This window comes from Myodes glareolus, chromosome 4 (assembly GCF_982192425.1).
Source record: "Myodes glareolus chromosome 4, mMyoGla1.1, whole genome shotgun sequence".
Taxonomy (NCBI): Eukaryota; Metazoa; Chordata; class Mammalia; order Rodentia; family Cricetidae; genus Myodes; species Myodes glareolus.
Window position 1 is genome coordinate 6,914,004 of NC_142029.1, and position 26,956 is coordinate 6,940,959.

Sequence of the window (26,956 nt, forward strand, 5' to 3'; positions counted from 1 at the left end):
TGTTCCCTGAGACACACCAACTCAATGCTAATGAGGCTTATGGAAGAGCTGGCATAAATGTGGGTCTTGTTTCTTACTCTTGAGGTTATCTGCTGTTGAAAAGCAGAACATGCTCCACATTGAAAATTAGCTCATTACTACATCTCATAGTTCTGGCTTGACTGTGGGCTCTTGGGCAGCTGCAGTTAGAGAGGGAGACTGGGGTTGAACTGTCTGAAGATTTGGTGACTCTGGCTATTTATACAAATGGCAGTTGATGGTGGTGTTGGCTAAGCTTTCACCTGTGGTTACCCATGGACCCCTTAAGTGTATTCTTTATACTTCCTTGTTCATAAGAGGGATTCTGAGAAGAGCATTCTCGAGGAGAGGTTCTAACAGCAAGCAAACCAGGAGACTATAGGGTGATTCATGGCTTCTGCTAACTCCTTGGAAGTCGCAGAGTATCACATTTGTTATAGTTTTGTGTGTATGTGTGTTTTAAGGTGTGTGTGTGTGTGTGTGTGTGTGTGTGTGTGTGTGTCTGCCATCTGCTAAAGTAGAGTGAAACTGGACTCCATCTCTTTATGGAGGCATATGGGAATTCAGGAAGAAAATGAATTACAGGACCATCTTTGCTAACCAGATTCCTCAAATACTGTAGGGTACTGAGATTCTAGAGAACACTTTCATGTAGTTATGAGTAAAAGTGTGTGTGAAAAGATAGGAAGGAGAGCTTTCCTTTCCTGGACAGGTATTTCCATCTGGAGATGATTCAGATGCTGAGTATGAGGTGCTAACAGAAATACTTACTTTCTTTAATTTTATTATTGTTTTAAATTTTTTATAGTTACAGATACCTGGAAAAATAAGCAGGATAACATGTCCCTGATACTATATAAGACAGAATTATACATATGCACATGTGATCTTGTGCGTGCACACACACACACACACACACACACACACACACACACACACACACACACCACGATTCTCCTTCTGAAATTCAGTTAACTACAGTTCTTGTATTTTGAGTTGTTAAATCTGGCAATGTGATTGACAGACAATCTATATACTCGTTTGTTGTCAATACTGATGGACTTCTTTTTCAGTCTCTTAATGCTGCTGCATCATTGAATTAAGAAAAAAAATGGACATAGTGGGAAAAGCTAAGGTTTAAGAGCCAGAGATCACTGACTTCAGATCCTAGCTCTACCATGGATCAGTTAAAAGTTGTCTTAAAGTTGTGACTAAATTATTATTAGTGGAGTGCTGTTTCATCTTCCCTTTGGACTTAGGTGAGCCACCTGGCAGAATTGCCAGTTGCTTGCATAGGGTAATGTGTGAGCACTGGACTCTGAGGTTAGATACAACAAGCGTAAAGCTAAAGTTAGTACTGATTGCTTTATGAAACTGGGCCTAGAGAACAGTCTCCCTTAGCTTCCTTGTCAGTGGCTGTTTACTGAAGAAGGTCAATAGATGGGGATTTAGGTGATTTTTTTTTAAAAAAATAAATTCTTACAAGAGGTGCTAGAAATGAGGCTCAGCAAGGGAGCCCTTGCCTAGCATGCGTGAAGTCTCAGAACTGATGTCCAGAATTGCAAGTCAGCAAAATAAATTCTCAGAGGAGGATGGGTGTTAGTAAATAGGGGCTCGTTTTGTAAATGAAAGCTTGGACACAGACCACAGTGGGGAAGAGAAGCTGTTTCAAATGATCACAGTAGTTGTGTCAACCCTGAAGATGATAGGTGTGGGTTCCCATGTCATCTGTCCCAGTTACTCACAAGTAGCTTCTGATTTTTTTTTTGGCATGCATAGCTATACTTGTAAGCAGCATGTTCCTAAAAAGCCATTATAGTATTATCTCTCTGGAAAGTCCTATCAAGAAAAATTGTGGTGTAAGCTAAACGGGAACTGATACCAGGAGAGTACATCCTAGGTACACCATGGCCATGTAGGCAACGGGATCTAACAAATACTGGCAGGTATCATGACAGCCAGAGACCAAGGCTCAACTTGACCTCCATTCACAGAGCTAATAACAGTAGGCATGTCCCTTCCTGCCTAGTCACTCTGTCAGCTGTCCCCTGGATTCCTAGTGACCTATTGGTCACTGAGTTCAGTGAACATCTCACAGGGCTGATGTTGGCTTCTCTGACCCAACAACAGGGTTAGCCATGACTCCCCTCTTTTGGAGAATCTATTCTTTTTTCCCTGAGCTTACCTTTACCACCCTGGATACTGTCTAGCTTGATTTGATCATTTGGAATTCCTTAAGACTTGACTTGAAACTTCTTTCCCATTTCCTTCCTCTTAACTGTAGGAGAAATATTTCCCATTCAACAAGAGGTTCATGGTGGGGTGTTATGACAAGTTATAGGGGGAAAGACAAAGGACAAATGAAAGACACTTTCTTGTTTCTACCATTTTCTCAGATGCCACACTTTGGGGTTGCTTGTCCTAAGTCCAACCATGTCTGGGTCTCTGCCTTTCTTCAGGTGGGTCATCACAGTTCATGTGGTGTCATTCGTCTTCCCATCACCCATGTCACAGCTGCATCTTCATACTATTAGATGCACTCTCATCTGTCTGCTTGTATGCTGTGTGAGATCCTTAACTCTCCTACATTATTACTGAAGCAGTAAAATAGGGAGAAGAGTGAATTCTAGTGTTGGAGGAAGGTTGCTTATTGGTTCCTGGCAGCTCAGTAGCTCAGACCCAAAATAATCACACAGAAACTATATTATTTAAAACATTTCTTGGCCCCTTGGTTCTAGTTTCATATAGGCTAACTCCTACATATTTATTTAACCCATCTCCATTAATCTGTGTATTGCCATGTGGCAGTGGCTTACTGGCTAAAGTTCTGGCATTGGTGCGGGAGAATTATCTGTATTTTGTCAATCATGTATTTTAATAAAACACTGATTGGCCAGGCAGGAAGTATAGGCAGGTCAACCAGACAGGAAGTAGAGGCGGGGTGATGAGAACAGGAGTATTCCAGGAAGGAGGAAGTCCCTCGACCACTCCTGCGCAGACCACTGAAGAGGCAGCATGTAACTTGCCCAGCTGAGAAAGGTACAGAGCCATTATGGCTAACATAGATGAGAATAATGGGTTAATATAAATTATAAGAGTTAACAAGAAGCCTGACCTAATGGGTCAATCAGTTTATAACCTAATGTAGACTCCGTGTGGTTTTCCTTGGGACTTGCTGGCTTGTTGAGGTACTGGGTGGGACAGAAACCCCAACAAGCCGGCCCTCATGTTACATGGCATCTGTCTCTGGTGGGGCTACATGGCTTCTCTCTAACTCTGTCTTCCTTCTTCCAGCATTCATTTTAGTTTTCCCTGTCTAGATCTGTTCCCTTATAGCTCTGCTGTAGGCCCAAAGCAGTTCCTTTATTAACCAATTGTATTCACAGTATACAGAGTGGAATCCCACATCACCTCCCCTTTTCTGTTTAAATGAAAGGAAGGTTTTAACTTTAACATAATAAAATTACATATAACAAAACAGGTATCAAGCAAAAATTACAGTTACTATATTTATATCTAATTTATCCTAAGGAAAAAAAATGTATCTATCAATTCTTCAACTCCATCAAAGACTGCAGAAGGATATAATATTACCTAAGTAAACAGGACGTGGTATAGGAGGTTCTTCTGTTCATGTGTTGCTTTCATTGTTTAATGAATAAGAAACTGCTTTGGCTTCTTGATAGGGCAGAACTTAGACAGGGGAAAACAGAACTGAATTCTGGGAGGAAGAAAGCAGAGTGAGAGAGATATACCATGGATCCACCAGAGACAGACACTAGTTAGAATTATACCCGGTAAGCCACTACCACGTGGTGATACACAGATTAATAGAAATGGGTTAAATTAAGATGTGAGAGTTAGCCAATAAGAAGCTAGAGCTAATAGGCCAAGCAGTGATTTAATTAATACAATTTCAGTGTGGTTATTTCAAATGTAAGCTATCTGGGCAGTCGGGACAAACAAGCGGCTCCTCCCTCCAACAAGGAAGTACACTGTAAGCAATTTCCAAAACTTTAGAATTGACAGAGCCATCTCACTGCCTGGACAGTCACATAAAGTTCTTCTATACCATTGAGGCATCTATCTTTAGCCTATTGGCCCATGGTGTCTGGCAGACTTTTCCATGAAGCAGGAATTTTCAAAGACAGTTCCACCTATATTGGCAGTTTGTCAGTTACTATTTTCTGTGTCCTGCAGAATGTCTCTAGACTCTTTTATGAAACAAAAACCCTGAGGGGTCATCTCACCTTTAGACAAGTTTCAGCAGTTATTTCTCTGTGGACCCTATATGTCCAGTTCATCAAGCAGTCCAGGCAAGAACAATTTCTTGCCCAAATGACTAACAAACTCCATAAGGAGCCTCTTCAGTGCCCATCTTCCTATTGAAGTAGATTGGTGCTGCCAGGAGCAGATGTGTCTCCTAAGTTCTTAAACATTTTAATGCCATGTTTGTAACATGACGGCCGACTTGTTGGGGTATCTGTTCCCGCTCAGTATCCCACAGTCGGAAAGCCCAGAGAAAATCAATCACACAGAGATCTCTATAAGTTATAAAGCTGATTGACTCTTAGCTCAGGCTTCTTGTTAACTCTTATAGCTTATATTAACCCATTATTCTTATCTATGTTAGTCACACAGCTCAGTACCTTTCTCAGTCTGACAGCTTACATGTTACCTCTTCAGTGGTCAGCGCAGGAGTGACTAGGGAGTTTCCTACTTCCCAGAATACTCCCAGTCTCTTTGCTCCACCCCTACTTCCTGTCTGACTTTCCCGCCTATACTGCCTGCCTGGCCAATCAGCATTTTATTAAAATACATGATTGACAGAATACAGACAATTCTCCCACACCACATGTTCTGTAGTCTCTGAAAGGTTTGAAGAATAATTATCTAACTGAAATATATCTCTATATATTTAGAAAACCTTACTAACATAACTACAATCTTGACTATTATATGACTCTCTATTTACCTCTATTTCTTAATTATATATTAAATTTTTTAAATGTGCTGCACAACCAAAATATATTAATCAAGAGCAGAAATATACATATAACAAAATTGACCTTAAATTTGTATCAATGAACCAAGATCCATACCAATGCAAATCTCTATAGCATATCTCCCTTTGAATGTAAACAAAGATTTGTAAACAATATTTGGGAATATGGGCGTAGTTCTTCTCCAAAATTCTTCCTGCTGTTTATTGGGCAAAGTAAATTTGAGGGGTGTTCAAGGTGACTTTTCAGGAGATCTTGGTCCATCAAACCATATTAGTCTGGAAGCAATCCACAGGTTCTCGTCTTCTGTGGAAGTAAAAGAACCTCTTTTCCAAAGCAACATATATTTAGACACAAATTCTGAAATCAAGATACCTTTAAAGTATATATGTTGATTTAGTTTAGCAGTCATAAAATGAAATGTCTCTCTGTACTTATCTCCTGTACAGTCAAAATATTCAAAGAAAATACAATAATATACATAATCCAGACTCTCTGTAAATTTTCCATCTTTATTTGGCCTATTTGCTTTTACTCTATTACTTTTTAATATTTATTTTATTTATAAAAAAATAATATTTATTTTATTTATTACTCCTTTAATCTACTCTGTCTCCTTAAGGACTTTATCTTTTTTAAAAAATCAATTACTTAAACAAAAACAATTACTTTCTTTTATAACTGTCTATATTTTTTTTCTTCTCTCTCCCAAGCCTACATAAATTTATCCAACACCATGACTCATTTAGAGGTCTTTTATGTCTGAATCTGTCCCATTGTATATCTGTAATTCTTTACTGTCTAGGAGCACTTCTTAAAATGCTAAACATTTCTTAAAAACTTAAGTGACTCCATTGCTACGGAAAATATAGTACTGCCTGCTTACATACCCAGTCCAGCATGATGAAGCTGCTCACAGCCTCTGAAAGCCATGTGCAGTGTCCCATCTCTAGGCACACAGCTGGTCTATGTTGCCACTAAGCAAACCGTAGCATGTTGCTCACAAACCCCATTCAAATGCTTGGTCTCCTGGAAGAACCAGAGGTCAGGCTGACAGCCTGGCCCAGAAAGCCGACATTTCCAAACAGCATGGCTTTTTTCCCTGCTACCGATGAATCAGGAAAACATCTCCTAAAGGAGCCAGTGTGCCACCAACAAGCAAAGCCCATTCAGAAAAAAATGATACTGCTAAACTTTGTTTTTTAGTGTCCAGAATTTCTTTGACAGCCTCTCAGGTTTTAAGTGGATTTTAGTTGGCCCCATGTTGGGTGCCAATTTGTTGGAGAAAGGCTGCTTGTTGGTTCCTAGTTTCCCAGAGTTCTGAAATAATCACACAGAAACTGTATTATTTAAAACACTGCTTGGCCCCTTAGCTCTAGCTTTTTATTGGCTAACTTGCATATTAATTTAATGCATCTCCATTAATCTGTGTATCACCACATGGCAGTAGCTTACCAGATAAAATTTTGGCATCTGTCTCCATTGGGGCTATATGTTTTCTCTCTAACTTCAACATTCAGTTTAGTTTTCCATGCCTAGCTCTGTTCCCCTATAGCTCTGGTGTAGGCCCAAAGCAGTTCCTTTATTAACCAATGTTTTTCACAGTATGCAGAGGGGAAATCCCAAATTAGTCTAGCAAGCTTTAATGTGAATAACATCTCTCTATAAGATTCCCTTAGAATGGTGACCCTCTGATCTCCAGCCTCTGGCTTCTCAAATGTCCCTTAGGTCAGCCTGACTGAGACTCTTATATAGTGGAGTGCTGTTTCACCTTCCATTTGGAATTAGGTGAACCACCTGGCAGAATTTGCTTTCATGAGGTTATATAAGCACCTAAATAGGTAGGGCTTATGTTCCTGGTTTAAAAAAATTACATAGCATGGGCCTTCTTTCTTCACCAACCCTTAAGATTGAGGAATCAAAATCTTAGAGAGAAAAATGAGTTGGAGTACAAAGACAGAAAATCTTGGGGACAAGAGAATAGAGGGGAGTTCTGCTGAAGAATTCAGCTGAAGCCATGTATTAAATATTATCCTGTTGTGGTAACAAAACATAATAGCTAAGACAACTCATAGGTGAATGAGTTTATTTAAGCTTACAGTTTCAGAGAGATGAGTCCATCACCATCATGGTTGGGAAGTGTGGCACTAGGAAGGCATGGAGGTAGAATAGCAGAGAGCTCACATTTCAAATCACAAAAAGCAGAAACATTGAACTGGGACTGGATCAAGGTTTTGAAACCTCGAAGCCTGCTCCCAATTGATGTACTTCCATCAGCAAGGTCACACATCCTATGTCTCCCTAAACAACATCACTAACTAGGACCAAGCAATTAAAGTCAAGAGCCCATAAGGGGATAGTCTCATTTATGCCTCTTTCCAGCAAAGAAGTAAGAACTATTATATAATTGATAAAGAAATTTGAGGTCTTTCAGCTAAAGTCTGCAGTTTTTAAAACTCTTTCCAGAAACTCCCTTTTCCAGAAAAAGGACATGTGTTAAAATGCTTGTGAAACACTGGTGTGTTTACCTTTCCAAATCGTAACTGCATCTCAGTTACCTTTAGAGCCTCCTCACTTTTTCCCTCTTATTAATGGGGAGGGGTGCTGCTTTTTAGTAACACTTTGAAATGTAACTTGAGAGCTCCCAAAAATGGCTGACACAGTATGGTGTCAACTTAATGCAACCTAGAGTCACCAGGAAAGAATATCTCAAAGACGTCTTGTCTACATTGTGTTTGCCCCTGGCTTGCCTGTATGAAAATATCTTAATTAATCATTGTGGAAAGACCTAGACATTCCCTATATAGTGAGTCCTGAACTGTATACTAGTGTAGAAATTGAGCCAAGCATAAGCAAACAAACAAGTTAGCATTCATTCATTATTCTCTGATCTTGGATGTGAATATGACAAGACTGTCTAAAGTTCATGTCTTGGCTTCCCTACACCATCTGTCACCCTGAATTGAACTGAAATAAACACTTTCTTCAACTAGTTGCTCTTCATCAGGGCATTTTTATCACAGCAACATAAATAAAACTAGATCAATTGGTGAATGCCAAGACAATTAATTGCTTGTTGTCCCTTGAGGAGCCTATCCCCACACTTGGATGCACTGTACTTTCTGTGATTCTCTTGGAGAAACCCACACCCATGCTTTTGGGGATATTTTCCTTTATTTCACTGAGATACTCTCTTTCTCTTAACCTTTGTACTTAAAGCCTGTATTAAAATACCTTTAATAAAAATCACCGGCTCATCATCATACTAGATATGCCATGAAACTGTTTTACATCAAAGCCATGAATCCCAGTTTAGTTTGAGTTGAGGCTCTCTTCAGTCTGCTGAAAGGGATAGTGTGGATCTGTGTCTCTGTTCTCATTGATAATAAGATTATTATGACATTAGAAACTAAGAATACCTTTTTTTTTCTACTCCCTCTTTCTCCTTTCAGAAGATGTTAAACATCAGAAATATCCAGAACTTTGGCTGAAATGTAAACTGGAAAATTTCTTTAAAGTCCCAACATCCTAAGGCTCTTTGTATAGGAGGGTTGGGGCCACTGGTGTCTACAGGGTCAGTCCTGGCTTACCTGCACAACTGAGCATGCTCACAGGAAGGATGGCTTCCCTTTTCAGCTTTTCATTCCTAGGAAATTGCATAAGCAAATGCCAGGTCCACGGGTCTTCTCTGTCCTTGACACACAGCAGACTCTGAGATCCAGGCTGTCGTACTTTCCTTTGGCCTTAGTCTTCTGTGATGAATCAGCTTTTCCCCCTTCATTTTCTTTTCTCTACTGTGTCTGGAAAACAACCACTTCATTAGCAATATAATAGTGTAATCAACATCACAGTTTTTAGAGCTTTCATATGTCTATGGTTTGAAGTTTGATATAGATCAAAATGTCAAAAATATTAGTGAAATTTTATAGTGGCTCCTTCTAAAACTCCTTTCAAGTACATGTTTCTGGGCTGGAGTCTGCACACATATTCTGTTTTGGTAGTGAGGTCAGCTGTGCCTTTCTCATTTGCTGTCAGAATCAAGCGTGCCTAAAATCCAAAACAACCCATTGCTGTGGACTAAACCCATGTTTAACTTAGCTAAGAAGAAAGGCACTTGTCATTTAAGCTTTTGATTTCTTGTACTCTTTATTTTTAGTGATAGAATGTGAGGGTGCAGGTAGGGTTGGGTGGGGGAATAGTGGTGTATAGGGTAGTATGGATGGCCATGGCAAGCCCAAAGGAAAAGGAGTGTCAGTGAATAGGGTCGGAGGGAAAATACAATGATATTTCCACTCTTTCATAAATCAGTAGTTCTTGACTGATTATACAAAAAGAAGCCTTAAAAGTTCCCATTCTTTCTCATTCAATTTATGGATTAAAAAATGTTGACCCCAGGGAGGTTGTGTGATTTTCTGGATTCACAGAGCTGTTTCATGGAGGAGCTGAGAGTTGAAGTCTTTGGATATCTATTCATCATTCAACACTAAGTTACCTTACTACCTTTTTAGACCTTTTTTAGTCTTAGTTCTTCCATGCAATACCACATAACCACTCTCCAGCAGAGCTAGAACATTGTCTACACCTTATACACCTGGAATAATTGTACCTGTGTCTTGATCTGTTAGCCTCGGCTCCAAGTTGGATGAGTTTGGGGACTATGACATTCATGAGTGGAAAGGTCACTGGCATGATTTTGGAGGGAATGGAGTTCTCAGTTTGCCACATGGAGTCCCCTTAATTCTCATCGTGATGAATTTCACAGACAACACTCTTGTTGTCCCTGGGTAGCTCCTCTCCAATGATTTCTAAGACGTTGGCAAGAGTTTTATTCCTGGACCTGTCACTCTTTCCTGTCTGCTCTGAGTCAATAGTCCCAGGGTAGATGAGTTGTCTTTTTAAATGTTTATTTATTCTTTGAGAATTTCATGCATTTGAAAATAGTCTTTTCTCTTGCACAGCTCCTCCTATATCCTCCCCCACTTCTCTACCCACCCAACGTTATGTTCTTGATCTCTCTTAAAATGAAATCAGCAGCAGCAACAACAAAAACCACACACACACACACACACACACACACACACACACACACACACACACCACAGAACATGGAGTTCTATTTGTGGTAGCCATCTAATCTTTAGCATGGAGAAGAACCTGTCTTGGAGGTTTGTGTGTGTGTGTGTGTGTGTGTGTGTGTGCATGCACATGCGCAAATATGTATGCTCAAGTAACAGATGAGAAGAAGCCGCAGGGTCCCCTGGATCTGTAATTACAGAGGACTTGATAAGGATGCTGAGACCAGAACTCTTGTTTTCTGCAACAACAGCAAATGTTCTTACCCACTGAATTATCTCTTCATCTACTTTAGGTTGGATTGTTCCACCATTTTCTTGAGGCATGATTTACAATCTTTCTTTGGTGTCCTAAAGTGAATGCTTAGCTTATCCATTATAGACTTGTATCTATTTCTGACACATGTGGGCGGTGCCAGCATCATGTATCTTTCTCCATCACTTACTTTTTAGGTGTCTGTGTCCAAATATTTAAACTGGGTTCTTGCCAATAACAAATTTGGCTTTTTAAAATGTCTTACGATCTATTTTATATCATTTCTATTTAACAAAGTGTTGAGGTTTCCTCCTTACATACTTATATTTTTTAATCCGACTTTGGTTTTAGTGGAGCATTTCCTGATTGGATTTTACCTCCTCCCTTCTCATGGAGTATCTTGCTGTCATCTAGCTTCCCATGTGAAGTTCTAACTGTTCCAAATGAAATTCATATTAAACTACCACACAGCTGGTTAATTTTTTCATTACATCAAAATATTAAAGTTACTTGTTTGTTTGTTTTTCCATTTCAAAATTCCAATTTCCCCTCCCTGCTCTCCTCCTGCCCCTCCACCGTCTCCCCACCCAACTCCTATCTGCTCCTCAGAGTGGGTAAGGCCTCCCCTGGGAAATCAATTAAGTCTGTCCCATCACCTGGTTGAGGCACAACCAAAGCCCTTCCACCCACCCCTGTGCCTAGGCTGACCAGTGACAAAATGCCTCATGAAAGCAACTCAGGAAACAAGGAACTTTTCTGGCTTCCCAATTTGAGGGCACAGTCTATCAAGGCCAGGAAATCATGGCGGCAGGAGCTTGAGGGAGCTGGTTGCTTTGAATTCATAGCCAGAAAGCAAAGAGAGATGGTGCTCATTCTCAGCTCACTTTCTCCTTTTTATTCCAGCCTGTGGGTGTAGCTATCCACACCCCACCCAGTGTAATGGCGCCACACACACTCCAGCCTATGGATGACGCTATCTGCACAACAGCCTGTGAAATGGCGCCATCCACACTCCAGCCTGTGAAATGGCGCCATCCACACTCCAGCCTATGGATGACTCTATCGGCACCCCGGCCTGTGAAATGGCACTGTTCACATTTAGATTGTATCTTCCTATCTCATTGAACTGAGAAACTCTTCCAAAGATATGCCCAGAAGCTTGTATCCTAGGTGATTGTAGATTCTGATAAGCTGGAGATCAATATTAGCCATGGCACCTTATAACCAATTGTTCTCAATCCCATTCTTCTGTTTGGTGGCATTGCTGCTGTCACTTCCATTTAACCTTATACCATAACCACTGATGTCCTGGTGTTATCTCACCTAAGCCAATTTTCTTTTAGCTCTATAAAGGAAAATAAAAGCTTTTATTTTCTACCAATTTATTCCTTTAATGTCATTCTTTTGAATTTTTAGCCTCTTACTTGGCCTCACCCTGAAGAACTTCTGTTAACATGAATTTCTTCTATTTTGTTTACCCGAGAAAACTGTTTGTTCTCTTTACTTCAGTAGGATAATGCCTCATATACAGAATTCAGGCTTGTGTACATTTATTAATACTTCAACTACGTAAACTTTTACTTCTTTTTTAGTATTATAATTCTTAAAATTATAATATAGTTATATTATTTTCTCCCTTCCTGTTGCTCCTTCCAATCCCTGCCACCTTGCTCTAACTTAAATTTGTGGTCTTATTTGCTTCTAATTGTTGCTTTACACACACACACACACACACACACACACACACACACACACACACACACACACATACACTTCCTAAATGCATAAAAACAGCCTGTTTGGCCTGTACTGTATAATGTTCCCTATATGTTTATGATCTCAGGGATGATCAGTTAGTATTGAATAACCATCTGTAGGGTTCTCTTTCCTAGAGAAGACTGTTTCCCCTGCTCTCAATTTTGCCTCATACCCCATAGTTCTTTGTACATGGTTGAGACCTCATGATCTTTTCCCCGTTCATGTTTGCTTATCGATTGGTGTCATAATTGTTTAGGTCTTGTTTAGACAGCCATGTTTAGGTCTTGTTTAGGCAGGACTGGTGAAATCATGGATAATGGAGAAGCAGCATATGGGACTTTACTAAAGTCAGCATAATTCCTAGCTACATTGAAAAAGATTTATCCCTTTACACACAGGTTAAATGTAGTTCTCACTTCTCATCAAAGAAATTTATCTTTGGAGAACAATACAAAAAACTATAACAGATCCAGATGCAGAGAACTAGAGGGGGTGTGGTACCCAGTCGCATCCAATACATCCCCAGCACAGTAGCACCAGAGGCTCAGGGAGCATTGCAGAAGAGGGAGCGGGATGATTGTTAGAGCCAGAGCAGCAGGAAGTGTGTGTGAGGTTGGGTGTCCTAGGAGTGTCTGAGAGGCTAAACTCTTTTTTTTTTCTTTTAGTAATTTTATTAAATTATAAAAAGTTTCCATTTACGCCCCTCCTCCCAACGCCCTCCCACTCCCCCCCTCCCTCTCCTCCTCCCTCTTTGTCCCCAAGGGAAGTCAGGGTCTCCTGCCCTGTGGGAAGTCCAAGTTCCTCCCCCCTCACTCCAGGTCCAGGAAGGTGAGCATCCAAACAGACTGGATCCCAAAAATCCAGTATATGCAGAGGAAACCAGTCCCAGTGTCATTGTCAATGGCTTCTCGGAAAGACTGCAGGCCAGCCACATTCAGAAAATCCAGCCACATTCAGAGAATCTGGTTGGATCACATGCTCGTTCAGTCACGGTCCATCTGGCCTTGGTAAACTCTCATTAGATCCGACCCCTTGTATCAGTGGGTGATAGTATCCCTCGCAGTCCTTCGTCATTTTCTTCCTCCTTTTGCTCCTCGTTTGGAACTTGGGGGGCTCAGTCCGGTGCTCCAACGCGGGCCTCCATCTGTATCGTCATCCAACGCCAGGTGAGGGATCTATGGTGATAAGCAAAATATTCATCAGTATGGTCACGGGCCAAGGCCGGTTCAGGCACCCCCTCCTCTGTCCAGAGAACAATCTGGGGATCTCTCCTTGGACCTGGGATCCCATATATAATCAAGTTTCCTGTAAACTCTAATATGACTCCCTTAGTTGAAATATATTCTTCCCTGCTCCCACATTCATCCTTCCTCCCTTCCCCCCGTCCCGGTCACCCGAGCTTTCTCCATTCCTCCCCTACTCCCTTCTCTCTAACCCTCTCCCCTTCCAACAACCCTCCCACCACCCCCCCCCCATGCACCCAAGGTTACCTGGGACTCTTGACTATTTCCTACCTCCTGGCGGATAGGTAAATAATCTTCATCAGGTTCGTCTTCTTATTTAGCTTCTCTAGGATCACGAATAATAGGCTCAAAGACCTTTAATTATGGTTAGAATCCACTTATGAGTGAATACATACCGTGTTCCTCTTTTTGGGTCTGGCTTACCTCACTCAGTAAAGCGTTTTCTATGTCCATCCATTTGCATGCAAAATTCAAGATGTCATTATTTTTTACCGCTGAGTAAAACTCTAATGTGTATATGTTCCACACCTTTTTTAACCATTCTTCTATTGAGGGGCACCTAGGCTGTTTCCAGGTTCTGGCTATTACAAATAGTGCTGCTATGAACATAGTTGAACAAACGCTTTTGTAGTATGTTTGGGCATCTCTAGGGTATATTCCCAAGAGAGGAATTGCTGGGTCCTGAGGGAGGTTGACTCCCAGTTTCCTGAGAAACCGCCACACTGATTTCCAAAGTGGCTGCACAAGTTTGCATTCCCACCAACAATGGATGAGTGTTCCCCTCATTCCACATCCCCTCCAGCATAGGCTATCACTGGTGTTTTTAACTTTAGCTATTCTGACAGGTGTAAGATGGTATCTCAAAGTGGTTTTGATTTGCATTTCCCTGATCGCTAAGGAGGTTGAGCATGACCTTAAGTGTCTTCTGGCCATTCGAAGTTCATCTGTTGTGAATTCTCTGTTCAGATCAGTACCCCATTTTTTAATTGGGTTAATTAGAGTTTTAGTGCCTAGTTTCTTGAGTTCTTTGTATATTCTGGAGATCAGACCTTTGTCTGATGAGGGGTTGGTGAAGATCTTCTCCCAGTCAGAAGGCAGCCTTTTTGTCTTACTGACAGTGTCCTTTGCTTTACAGAAGCTTCTCAGTTTCAGTAGATCCCATTTATTCATTGTTTCTCTTATTGTCTGTGCTGCTGGGGTCCTACTTAGGAAGAGGGCTCCTGTGCCTATATCTTGTAGACTACTTCCCACTTTCTCTTCTATCAGGTTCAAAGTGGACGGATTAATGTTGATGTCTTTAATCCATTTGGACTTGATTTTTGTGCATGGTGATAGATATGGATCTACTTTCATTTTTTTACAGGTTGACATCCAGTTATGCCAGCACCATTTGTTAAAGATGCTTTCCTTCTTCCATTGTATACCTTTAGCTCCCTTGTCAAAAATTAGGTGCTCATAGGTTTGTGGGTTAATATCCGGGTCTTCTATTCGATTCCAAAGGTCGATTTCTCTGTTCTTATGCCAATACCAAGCTGTTTTCAATACTGTAGCTCTATAATAGAGTTTGAAGTCAGGGATGGTAATGCCTCCTGAAGTTCCTTTATTGTATAAGATTGTTTTGGCTATCCTGGGTTTTTTGTTTTGCCATATAAACTTGATTATTGTTCTCTCAAGGTCTGTGAAGAAGTTTGATGGGATTTTGATGGGGATTGCATTGAATCTATAGATTGCTTTTGGTAGAATTGCCATTTTTACTATGTTGATTCTCCCAATCCAAGAGCAGGGGAGGTCTTTCCATTTTCTGGTATCCTCCTCAATTTCTTTCTTCAAAGACTTAAAGTTTTTGTCAAATAGGTCTTTCACTTCCTTGGTTAGAGTAACCCCAAGATATTTTATGCTATTTGTGGCTATCATGAAAGGTGATGTTTCTCTGATTTCCCTCTCTGCTTCTTTATCCTTTGTGTATAGGAAGGCCACTGATTTTTTGGAGTTGATCTTGTATCCTGCCACGTTACTAAAGGTGTTTATCAGCTGTAGGAGTTCTTTGGTAGAGTTTTTGGGGTCACTTATGTAAACTATCATATCGTCAGCAAATAACGAAAGTTTGACTTCATCCTTTCCAATACGAATCCCCTTGATCTCCTTATGTTGTCTTATTGCTATTGCTAGAACTTCAAGCACTATATTGAAGAGGTATGGAGAGAGTGGACAGCCTTGTCGCGTTCCTGATTTTAGTGGAAAGGCTTTGAGTTTCTCTCCATTCAGTTTGATGTTAGCTGTCGGCTTGCTGTATATTGCTTTTATTATATTTAGGTATGATCCTTGTATCCCCAGTCTCTCCAACACCTTTATCATAAATGGGTGTTGAATTTTGTCAAATGCTTTTTCAGCATCTAGTGAGATGATCATATGGTTTTTTTCTTTCAGTTTATTTATATGATGGATTACATTGATAGATTTGCGAATGTTGAACCAGCCCTGCATCTCTGGAATGAAGCCGACTTGATCATAATGGATAATTTTTCTAATGTGCTCTTGGATACGGTTTGCCAGTATTTTATTGAGAATTTTCGCGTCAATGTTCATGAGTGAGATTGGCCTGTAATTCTCTTTCTTGGTTGTGTCTTTGTGTGGTTTTGGTATTAGAGTAACTGTAGCTTCATAAAAGGAGTTAGGCAATGACTCTTCTGTTTCTATATTGTGGAATACGTCAAGGAGTATAGGTATTAGCTCTTCCTGGAAGTTCTGGTAGAATTCTGCATTGAAACCATCTGGTCCTGGGCTTTTTTTGGTAGGGAGATTTTTGATAACAGCTTCTAATTCTTCGCGACTAACAGGTCTATTTAGATTGTTCACCTGTTCTTGGTTCAACTTTGGTATATGGTACTTATCTAAAAAAATGTCCATTTCTTTTACATTTTCCAACTTTGTGGCATATAAACTTTCGTAGTAAGATCTAATGATTCTCTGAATTTCCTCTGTGTCTGTGGTTATGTCCCCCTTTTCATTTCTGATCCTATTAATTTGCACGTTCTCTCTCTGCCGTTTGATTAGTTTGGATAGGGGTTTGTCAATCTTGTTGATTTTCTCCAAGAACCAGCTTTTTGATTCATTGATTCTTTGGATTGTTTTCTCTGTTTCTATTTTGGTGATTTCAGCCCTCAGTTTGATTATTTCCAGTCTTCTACTCCTCCTGGGTGAATCAGCTTCTTTTTTTTTCTAGAGCTTTCAAGTGTGCTGTTAGGTCTCCAATGTGTGCTTTCTCCGTTTTCTTTATTTGGGCACCTATTGCTATGAACTTTCCTCTTAGCACTGCTTTCATAGTGTCCCATAGGTTTGAGTATGTTGTGTCTTTGTTTTCATTAAATTCAAGGAAGTCTTTAATTTCTTTCTTAATTTCTTCCTTGACCCAGGGGTGATTTAGTAGTTGACTGTTCAACTTCCATGAGTTTGTTGACTTCCTGGGGTTAGCATTGTTGTTGAATTCTAATTTTAATCCATGGTGATCTGACAAGACACATGTGGTTACTAATATTTTTTTGTATCTGTGGAAGTTTGCTTTGTTACCGAGTATGTGGTCAATCTTCGAGAAGGTTCCATGAACTGCAGAGAAGAAGGTATATTCTTTCCTATTTGGGTGGAGTGTTCTATAGATGTCTGTTAAGTCCATTTGATTCAATACCTCCAATAAATCTCTTAATTCTCTGTTTGGTTTCTGTCTGATTGACCTGTCCATTGGTGAGAGAGGAGTGTTGAAGTCTCCTACTATTAGCGTGTGTGGTTTGATGACTGCCTTGAGTTCTAGAAGAGTTTGTTTTACATAAGTGGGTGCCTTTATATTAGGGGCATAGATATTCAGGATTGAGACTTCTTCCTGATGAGTTGTTCCTGTTATGAGTATGAAATGTCCATCTCCATCTCTTCTGATTGATTTTAGTTTGAAGTCGATTTTGTTAGATATTAGAATGGCCACACCCGCTTGTTTCTTAGGTCCATTTGCTTGGAAAACCTTTTCCCAACCCTTTACTCTGAGTAGGTGTCTGTCTTTGTGGTTGAGGTGTGTTTCTTGTAAACAGCAGAATGTTGGATCCTGTTTTCGTATCCAATCTCTAAGTCTGTGCCTCTTTATAGGTGAATTGAGTCCATTGATATTAAGAGATATTAATGACCAGTGGTTGTTGACTCGAGTCATTTTTTTTTTTTTAGGTAGTAGAGTGTATGTGTTTTCCTTCTTTGGGTTGTGCTAGTGAAGGGTCGCTAGATGTCTGAGTTATTGTAGTCAGTGTTGGCAATGTTGGATTCCTTGGGATGTAATTTTCCTTCTAATATTCTCTGTAAGGCTGGATTAGTAGTTACGTATTGTTTAAATTTGTTTTTATCCTGGAATATTTTGTTTTCTCCGTTGATAGTGAATGAAAGCTTGGCTGGGTATATTAATCTGGGCTTGCATCCATGGTCCCTTAGTTTCTGCAGTACCTCTATCCAGGACCTTCTGGCTTTCATGGTTTCTATAGAGAAGTCTGGTGTAAGTCTGATAGGTTTACCTTTATAGGTTACTTGACCTTTTTCCTTTGCAGCTCTTAATATCCTTTCTTTAATCTGAATGCTTTGTGTTTTGATTATTATATGGCGAGGGGATGTTTTTTTCTGATCCAGTCTATTCGGTGTTCTGTATGCTTCTTGCACCTTCATAGGAATATCACTCTTTAGGATGGGAAAGTTTTCTTCTATAATTTTGTTGAATATATTTTCTGGACCTTTGGTCTGCAATTCTTCTCCTTCTTCTACTCCTATTATTCTTAGACTTGGTTTTTTTATTATGTCCCATATTTCCTGAATGTTTTGTGATGAGAATTTGTTGGATTTGCTGTTTTCTTTGGTCAGGGCATTTATTTTCTCTATGGTGTCTTCATAATCTGAGATTCGTTCTTCTATCTCTTGTATTCTATTGGTTATGCTTGTTCCTGAAGTCTCTGTTTGTTTACCTAGATTTTCCATATCCAGCCGGTCCTCGGTTTGTGTTTTCTTCACTGCCTCCATTTCAGTTTTCAATTCTTGAACTGATTCCATTACCTGTTTGATTGTTTTTTCTTGGTTTCCCAGGGTATCATTTACGAATTTACTTATTTCTTCAAACTTTTTGTTATATTTGTCTTCCATTTCTTTACTCATTTCTTCCATCTTTTTGTTATATTTCTCTTATATTTCTTTAAGTGAGTTATTCATACCCTGTTTAAGAGACTCTATTGCTTTTATAATGACACTGTTTTCCACTTCTTCCGGTATAGGGTGTTCAAGTCCTTCTGTCATAGGATCGCTGGGATCTGGTGTTTCCGTGTTGTTTTTCAGATTGTTGGAGGAATTCTTGCCTTGGCGCCTGCCCATCTCTTCCTTCAGATGCTCTCCAATGGCTCTTCCCTCCGCTGGGTCTTTTGCTACTGGATTAATGCCCCTTGCTATCCAGGAATCACTTTGCCTGCAGCCTTAGGTTGCTGCAGGCAGGCTTTAGAACAAAGGGATTTCCGTCCCTTTGCACTCACCACCCAACCTGGCCCGCGGTGCCCACCCCGGCTGAGATGGAGGAATTTAAGCCCCGAAAAAAGGAGAGGGGAGGGTATGGGTTCCAGGCAGAAAGCTGGGATGGCGTTGCAGGAGAGAGGGATTAGCTGGGGAAGCTGCCCCTTTGGAGTAGTCAGGGAGATAAGGGTGGCGGGAGTAATGTGTGTTCCCTAACCGGCCTTGTGTGGCGGTCAGGAACAATACACTTACCCCTCCACAGGAACAGAGCCCCTCGCTGGTCAGAGGTGCCCCTGCCTGCAGTCTTGGCTTGCTGCAGGCCGGCTTTTGGAGCAAAGGGACTCCAGTCCCTTTGCACTCACCGCCCAACCTGGCCCGCGGTGCCCACCCCGACTGAGATGGAGGAATTTAAGCCCCGAAAAAAGGAGAGGGGAGGGTATGGGTTTCAGGCAGAAAGCTGGGATGGCGTTGCAGGAGAGAGGGATTAGCTGGGGAAGCTGCCCCTTTGGAGTAGTCAGGGAGATAAGGGTGGCGGGAGTATTGTGTGTTCCCTAACCGGCCTTGTGTGGCGGTCAGGAACAATACACTTACCCCTCCACAGGAACAGAGCCCCTCGCTGGTCAGAGGTGCCCCTGCCTGCAGTCTTGGCTTGCTGCAGGCCGGCTTTTGGAACAAAGGGACTCCCGAGGCTAAACTCTTACCTCTTTGGTTCATGTGGATCCTGACAAACACTACAGTGAGCTATTGAATTTACCATTGGTTCTCTAGAGATGGTTGCCTAGTTTCCTGGTTTCCCCTAAGAATAGTTTTCAGCACTTTTTTGTCTGAAGTTTTGCACAGTATCATTGGTTTTTAGTCTCCTGTCCCATGGCTCTAAGACTGGGGTTTCATGCCTTCTTCCTGCTGGAATGTTCTAAGCCATGTTCCAGACCCTACTTCTGTTTGCTGACTGTATTCTTTTCTTTCTGGTGTTGTGGCTGGAATGTCTGCCTTCAGTTTAATCACTATTAGTCTGACCATTTTGTCCTCTATATGCTGTGGTTGGGAAAGTTTCCCCTAAACTCTTTTGCACTCCTTCCTTCTGTCTTTGCCTGCTGACAGGCAAAATGAACCTACATTGATGAACCCATGACGGAATCTCATCTGGGTTATGATGGTTTTGATTCTTACCATCTTTTTGATTCTTAGAGTTTTCAGATTTCTCCTTATATGACACTGTTGATGAATATTATCTGTTGTTTCCTTGGGTCTATACTTACCAAAAGTTTTTTTTTTAAATTCACTTCTACTAACATCCAAAACCTAAGTCAGATCTGCCTCTAGTTCAATGGATGCTTTCTTCAGATGGAGATTTTGTTTCAATTTAGTATGGCTTGTAAGTTTTTTGTTGTTGAAAGCTGGAGATGTTGCATCTGGTAAAAGAACCTGGGGCAAATAGGACTTTGGTGTGAAGATTTATGATAGTCTGGGTTGTAATTGGACTGAAATTTTATTGGTAGAGCTGTGGGCACTGCCGACTTTATATTCTTATAATGTGATACTTTTTTCCTCCTCTTTACTTTGGTATTCAGTGAGTGCTCTTCCACAGAAGGGGGTGTGTGCCTTCCAACTGTATTATTCTAACACACTGTAAGAGCCTTCTTGGTGGTGTGGCAAGGTGTAGGAAAGGGTGAGCACTTTACAGTCTACCCATCTCTCTTTCTCTTCATTACCAATCTCTGTCTTTCATTTCGTCTTTCCTTCCCTCCTCACTCTTCCTTCCCTTCCCCCGTTTCCCCCCTCTCTATTTATTTATTTATTTATTTTGATATAGAGTCTCACTCTGGATCCCAGACTAGTCTGGACCACTTTATGTAGATCAGGATGTCTTTGACCGTATGGCCCAAGCGCCAGGACTGCAGATGGGCACCACCACACAGAACATTATTTGTGGTCTGTTTGTTTTCAGGTTCTAGTCTGTCTCTGACAGCAGCACTCAGAAGTGTCCATGCACGCTGTAAATTCCTCTACCCCAGCCCCTGCCACATTCTGCCCACGATATTCAGAATGCATATATTTGTTTCCTTGTTTTATTTATTTATTTATTTGCTGCACTGACTCAATTGACTTTTTGTCATGTTGTCAATTCCCTGGCTTGAGTAAGAACTGAAGTTTTGTTGCGCTGAAGAGGGAAGGCTCTCCAAGGCTGAAGCGATGCTCAATCTTTTCCTCTGTAGATTATTCCTGATGTGTCATGAAGCCTTGAGAGTGGCTCATTAGAGCCATACGGATATTTTCTTCCCTTGTCCTCACTGAATTGTCTGGTGTGGTTATGGACATCACGTACATGGAATACGGGGACTTTTCCAACAGCAGGTACCCAGGAATGCATTCCTTTTGAAGCAGTCTACAGGAAGCCTCCTAAAACCCTTCCAATTATTGAAGTATTCCCACCATTTTCTGGCCTTCGTGGCTTCGGCTGCAGGGACGGCAGTCTCGAGTATGTCTCTAAAACTCCCTCTTCCAGTTTATGGTCTCAAATAATCTTGCAAATTCAATTCTATAGTGGAAGCAAGAAAACACATTGATTTCTACTTTTTTCTTGGTGTTTTCATTGAAACGATGCAAAAGTCAAATGAAATAATGACTTTCATATCCTTTGCACCTTAGTAAGTGTATAAAAATATGTATGTGTTTGTTCGTGTGAGTGTGTGTGCATGTGTGAACTCATACATGTATCTGGACACACAGCCACATCTCTGTTTCTTAATTGTGTTGCTTTAGGCAAGTTTGTATTATACCAATGTGTTCTGCTGCCTTCTGTCTTTGTAATGTTTTTGAGATGGGATTTCACGCTGTTGCTCAGGCCATCCTGAAACTCTCAGCCTCAAATGACCCACGTCTGCAACTTTGGGCACACTTCACTTGTCCTACCTTTGGTACTATTTTACCCATGACATCGTTTCCAGTTTTACACGTTGTTCATTCTGTCAGGCATCAACTGAGGGAGCAAAGGGTCAGATCCTGTGGTGGAAGAAGAGGAAGCCCCATAAACAGTGCTTTTCCCTGCTTTCATTCTGTCTCATCTCCACCCATACATGGAGGTGGTGTTATTTGGGCTATAGAGTGGGAAAACCCTGGAGAGACACAAAACACTATGATCAGGGATAGCAAGACATTCCCTTATGAACAGTGCTATTTATTTGGTGGGGTGAGGGTAGAAAGGCATTGTGGTCTTTCAGTCTCTCTCTCTCTCCCGTGTGTGTGTGTGTGTGTGTACATGTGCATCTGCATGTACATGTGTGCGTGCACTCATGTGTGTGTATATGTGTGTGTTTCTCCTGGTGGAGATCAATGATTAACCTTGAGTATCATTCTGCCTTGGTTTTTGATATAGTATTTCTTATTGGTTTGAAGTTTACCAAGAAGGCTAGGCTGGGTGACTAACAAGCCCCTGGGGGTGTGATTGTCTCTGCCTTCCTTATGCTGGGTTCGAAACTCACACTGGCTTGCCTGGTTTTCTTGAATGAGTTCTGGAGATCACTCCCAGGCCCTGGTACTTGCCTGGCAATCACTGTGATAGAGGAGCCTCTGGCTAACCCCTGTGATAGACCATTTACAGGTCTTACAGGGCTGAATTCTGCATACGATCCAGTGTAGAGAAAGGGTGTTTACTGTTTCCTTAGGAGATGCTCAGGTACATCAGGGAGCATTGTGTGACATTTATTACCAACTTGGAAAAAGCTGAGAAGTGAAGTAAATAGCAAGGACTCTTCTAGAAAATGTTGCTGAATGGTAGTTTAGCCGGAATCTGATACTTGGTATTTTATGGCAATTTTCCCTAACAAGAGTAGATATTGAGTTTATTTCACAAGTGTCTCAAGGGTCCTTATTCTTCCAAGGTGTTATTACTTCTCCAAAGCAAACAGTAGAAGGAAAAATACTTCAGGCTATAAAATAAGGACAGTGTGTGTGTGTGTGTGTGTGTGTGTGTGTGTGTGTGTATGTTTAAATCCTTTTTCAGAGTCAGCTGCACCAGTGCATGTGTACCCATTGAGTCCACACCTTGAGAACGAGCATGCCTCTGTGGAAGCCTGCAGTGAAGGGTAGATAGTTTAGTTTAGGGTTTTATTGAATCATGGGGATTGATAAGACTGCATTGTATTACGTTGTGGATGTTGCAAAATCATTCCCTCTGCACAATTTGTTAATGAGAAAAAAAGAGAGAGGGCAATTTAACGAAATTTACTTGATTTCAATGAGCAACTCCTGGGTAATTCTCTGCAATAGTTTAAACAAATATACCATTAAAGCCTTGTATCACATTCCTTCTGCCCAGCTTCTTTCAGCATTTTTCCAATTCCAGCTACAGAATTACCACAACCAAATCACCCGCTTTAAAATTCTCCCAGGCATTTTGACTACAATGTCAGAACAATCTTGCCAATGATGCCTATGGGCTGCTAACATGGTGGGGAAGGAAAGAGCAAGCTCTTTTCAGTAAAGATGTGAGTCAGGATATGTTTCAACTCTGTTCCTGCCACACAAAGACTCTTTAACTTTTCAAAATTCGATAGCTGTGTCTTTACTGTTTAAGTAGGGCTTCAAATACTCATGAGACTTCTATAAAACAGCAGAGACGGTGATAAAGTATGATGGTGCATATAAAACATAATGTCCTCTGGAATTCTAGCCTGCTTTGCATATTTAAAAAATGGTGATTTTCTTTCCTATACACATGTCTGTCAAGTTTACATGCACGCGCACGGGAAGATCTGGTGATGGAACCCGGGCCGTCTTGCACCCTAGGCAAGTACTCCACCACTGAGCTATCAAGCATCTCCCAGCCCTGAAAGCTCCTTTGAAAACTTCCCGGAATTCTATCTGCACAGGCAAATGGTTTACATGGCATTAATTTGTATGAATGCCATTCCTTCGCAGGCTGACTGTCTTTCATATCAGCAGATGTAAGTAAAGAATAAAGATAGGTTGACAGGCGTGTGGTCAGGTCTGGGCAGGGGGAGGTAGAGGCTCAGACTCTCCTACAAAGGACACAGAGCCCCAGATAATAGATCTTTAACAGACAAACCCTACCATGAGGATGATGTAGAACAGACCGCAGAATCAGATGTTGGTCACGCGGGGACATACTGCTCTTGAGGCAACTCATGGTCGGTAGAAGATACCTCTGTTCCCTCTTAAGTTATCTAACTGTGTGGGGTGACACAAAGGGGCAATGCAGTCACAGGTGACAGAACACAGTGTCCTTGCTTGTTAGACTAACAACTTTGACTGTGCAACCACAATCTTGTGACAGGAGTATTTTAGATTCTTGAACAACATTATTTTCTAAGCATACTTTTTCCTTTCCAAACTCTCAAGGAGAGGGTGACCTAATACTTTTTTTTTAAACTGAGATTTAACTCACAATTAACACATTTTTTTGTGTACTGTTAGATGACTTTTAGTTTACAAGTGTGTGGCCATCAGTCCTGTTCACTTCCTTCTCATTTAGTCTCCATGTTTAGTCACCCCCCCATTCTCTTAGTGGCAAAAACTACTCATCTGCGTATTGTCCCTGACAGTTTATCTAATCTGAAATCTGTGCAGTCAGAATCATACAGTGCTACCTGTCCTGGCTGCCTTCTGTCACTGGGAACAATCACAAGCTCACATTGTGGCATGAATCACCATGCCATTCTGTCTCATGGTTGCATAGCTGTGGTTTGTTGACAGATGCTTGGGCTGTTTCTCTTTGGGTTACTGTGACTAGCACCTCTATACAGATTTATATGTTAATTTTGCAGGCAGATGACTTTAAAATTAAGAGATCTGATTTTTCTATCCATTTCACTGTGAGCATTAAATGCAGTATTTGTTCTCAGCTTGACACGATCTAGAATTACCAAGGAGACAAACCTCTGGCCATGCCTGTGAGGGACTGTCTTGATTGGGTCATTGAGATGAAACGACTCTCACTTGGTATGGGGGGCACCATTCCCTAGGTTTGGATCCTGGCCCACATACGGAGGAGAAAGCTGTTGAGGATGAGCCTCCTGCTCCCGCTGCACGGCTCTCCTGCCGGGATGGACTGTGTCCCCTGGAACTGTAAGCTGCAGTAAATCCTTCCTCCTCCAAGTCACTTCTGTCAGGTTTGTTGTCCCACTGTGGGAGAACTCACTGAACTACTTGAAGTTTTCAAAATAATTGAAGGGAAGTTCAGAGCCCTTATGTACCAACTCTCCCCAACTGAAGGTGTATTCCATCAGTTTGCTAAAATAAACAGACCAGCTCAAAAATAACAGATATAATTTAATAATTGAAAAACAGGGAAACTCACGTGAGAGGGGTAAAGGTTCCGATATCCACACACGTCAAGCGACACGGGTCAGAGAGTGAGTGCACCTGGATTCCCAGGTTTTCTTACCTGGCTACAGGCAGCCACACCCTAGCCAAATGTGATTGGCTGAACTTCCCCATCACCCAACCACTGCCCAGTTTTTCCTATGCAGTGGCTCTCCACCTTTCTAACGCTGCAACACTTCAACACAGATCCTCCTGTTGTCGTGACCCCCAACCATAACATTATTTTCATTAGTATTTCATAACTGTAATTTTGCTAGTGTTATGGGTTGTAATGCATATATTTTTGAGATGGAGGTTTGGCAGAATGGCCGTGGCCTACAGGTTAAGAACTGCTGCTGATTTGTGGTCTTGCCCCATATGGTATTTTATTGGTAATTGAAAAGTAATTCTGGTACATTACTTCCTCGGTGGGACCCTCAGTACACGTAGAATTCTGCATTTTTATGCTGATGAATAGTCTAAATCAGCCCTGAAGAAGTGATCAGTCACCCCCTGTATCAGCATCTTTTTTTTTTTGACCAATGAGTTTGCTAGTGTCAACTTTTACTACCAGCTCTAGCAGCTGGAATATTAAATGATAGTTCTTCTTTTATTTAACAGCTATCCCCAGTTTAAAGTAGTTTGCTCTTTGTGAGGTGTGAGTTTAGTCAAACAAAAGCAGACTCTGTGAGTGTGTGGTGGCAGGAATGACTCCATACGTTAGATGATGGGTATCTAGAATTGGGCTTTGGAGAAATTTCTCCTTACTTTGGCCTCTTTCCATGACAGTTAGGCTACCCCCTCTCACTGTGGTCTGACTACAGAGTCCTGAGGTCTAGATTGCTGTCAGATCATTCGTGGTTCTTATTGATTCAGCTGTTACTCTCCACCAGTGCCCTCAGATCATTGTTAGCTTTACAATTAAAAACAGTCCAGAATTATCCAAAAGGTGATTTTGATCATTTCTCTCTCAGCCTTCTGTGGCTCTTACAGAGGAGAGATCTGTGGCATCCTTGCTTCCCTGTTCCCACATGATATCATAGTCCACTGCTCGGGCAAGAGACATGTTCTTGGTGAGCAAAGGTGTGTTTCATGAGGATGCTGTCCTAGGTCACTTTCTCAAGTTATCCTAGGATGAGAACACCTGTGCATGCAGAAGAGGACACCAGGAGGTTGAGGGGAACAGGCCAGAGAGCCAGAGTAACCTCGAGTAACAGCATGGTTTAGGCCATACCTGAACCCCAGATTAACTTTGAAAAAGAGCTCAGGGTAAGTCATGTCTCATTCTGTCTACTACCATAGGATGTAGTGTGTCCTGCCCCTCCCCCAATCATATACCGGAGTCCTAAACCTTAGTACCTCTTATATGACTGTATTTGGAGACAGGCTCTTTAAAGAGACAAATTACAATGAGGTCACATGGGTGGGACCAATCCAATATGACCTTATAAGAAGAAAGGAGGACACAGACACACCCAATGGGGTGATCATGGGAAAACACAGGAGATGACCATTTGTAAGCCAGGGGTGGAGAGTTCAAAGAAATCAACTCTGCTAATACCTTGAACTCAGACTTCTAGCCTTTAGACTCTGGGAAGCAAACTTACTTACCCACCTATTTTGTAGGATTTTTGTCCCTTGAATGAATTCAGTGATTTCCACACTGTTCCATGGGGGCATTCGTTACCAGACATTCCCAGCTATCTGTGCCTGTATTTACCACAGACTGAGCAGGCAGAGATGGAGTCTCAGAAGCTGTTTCTA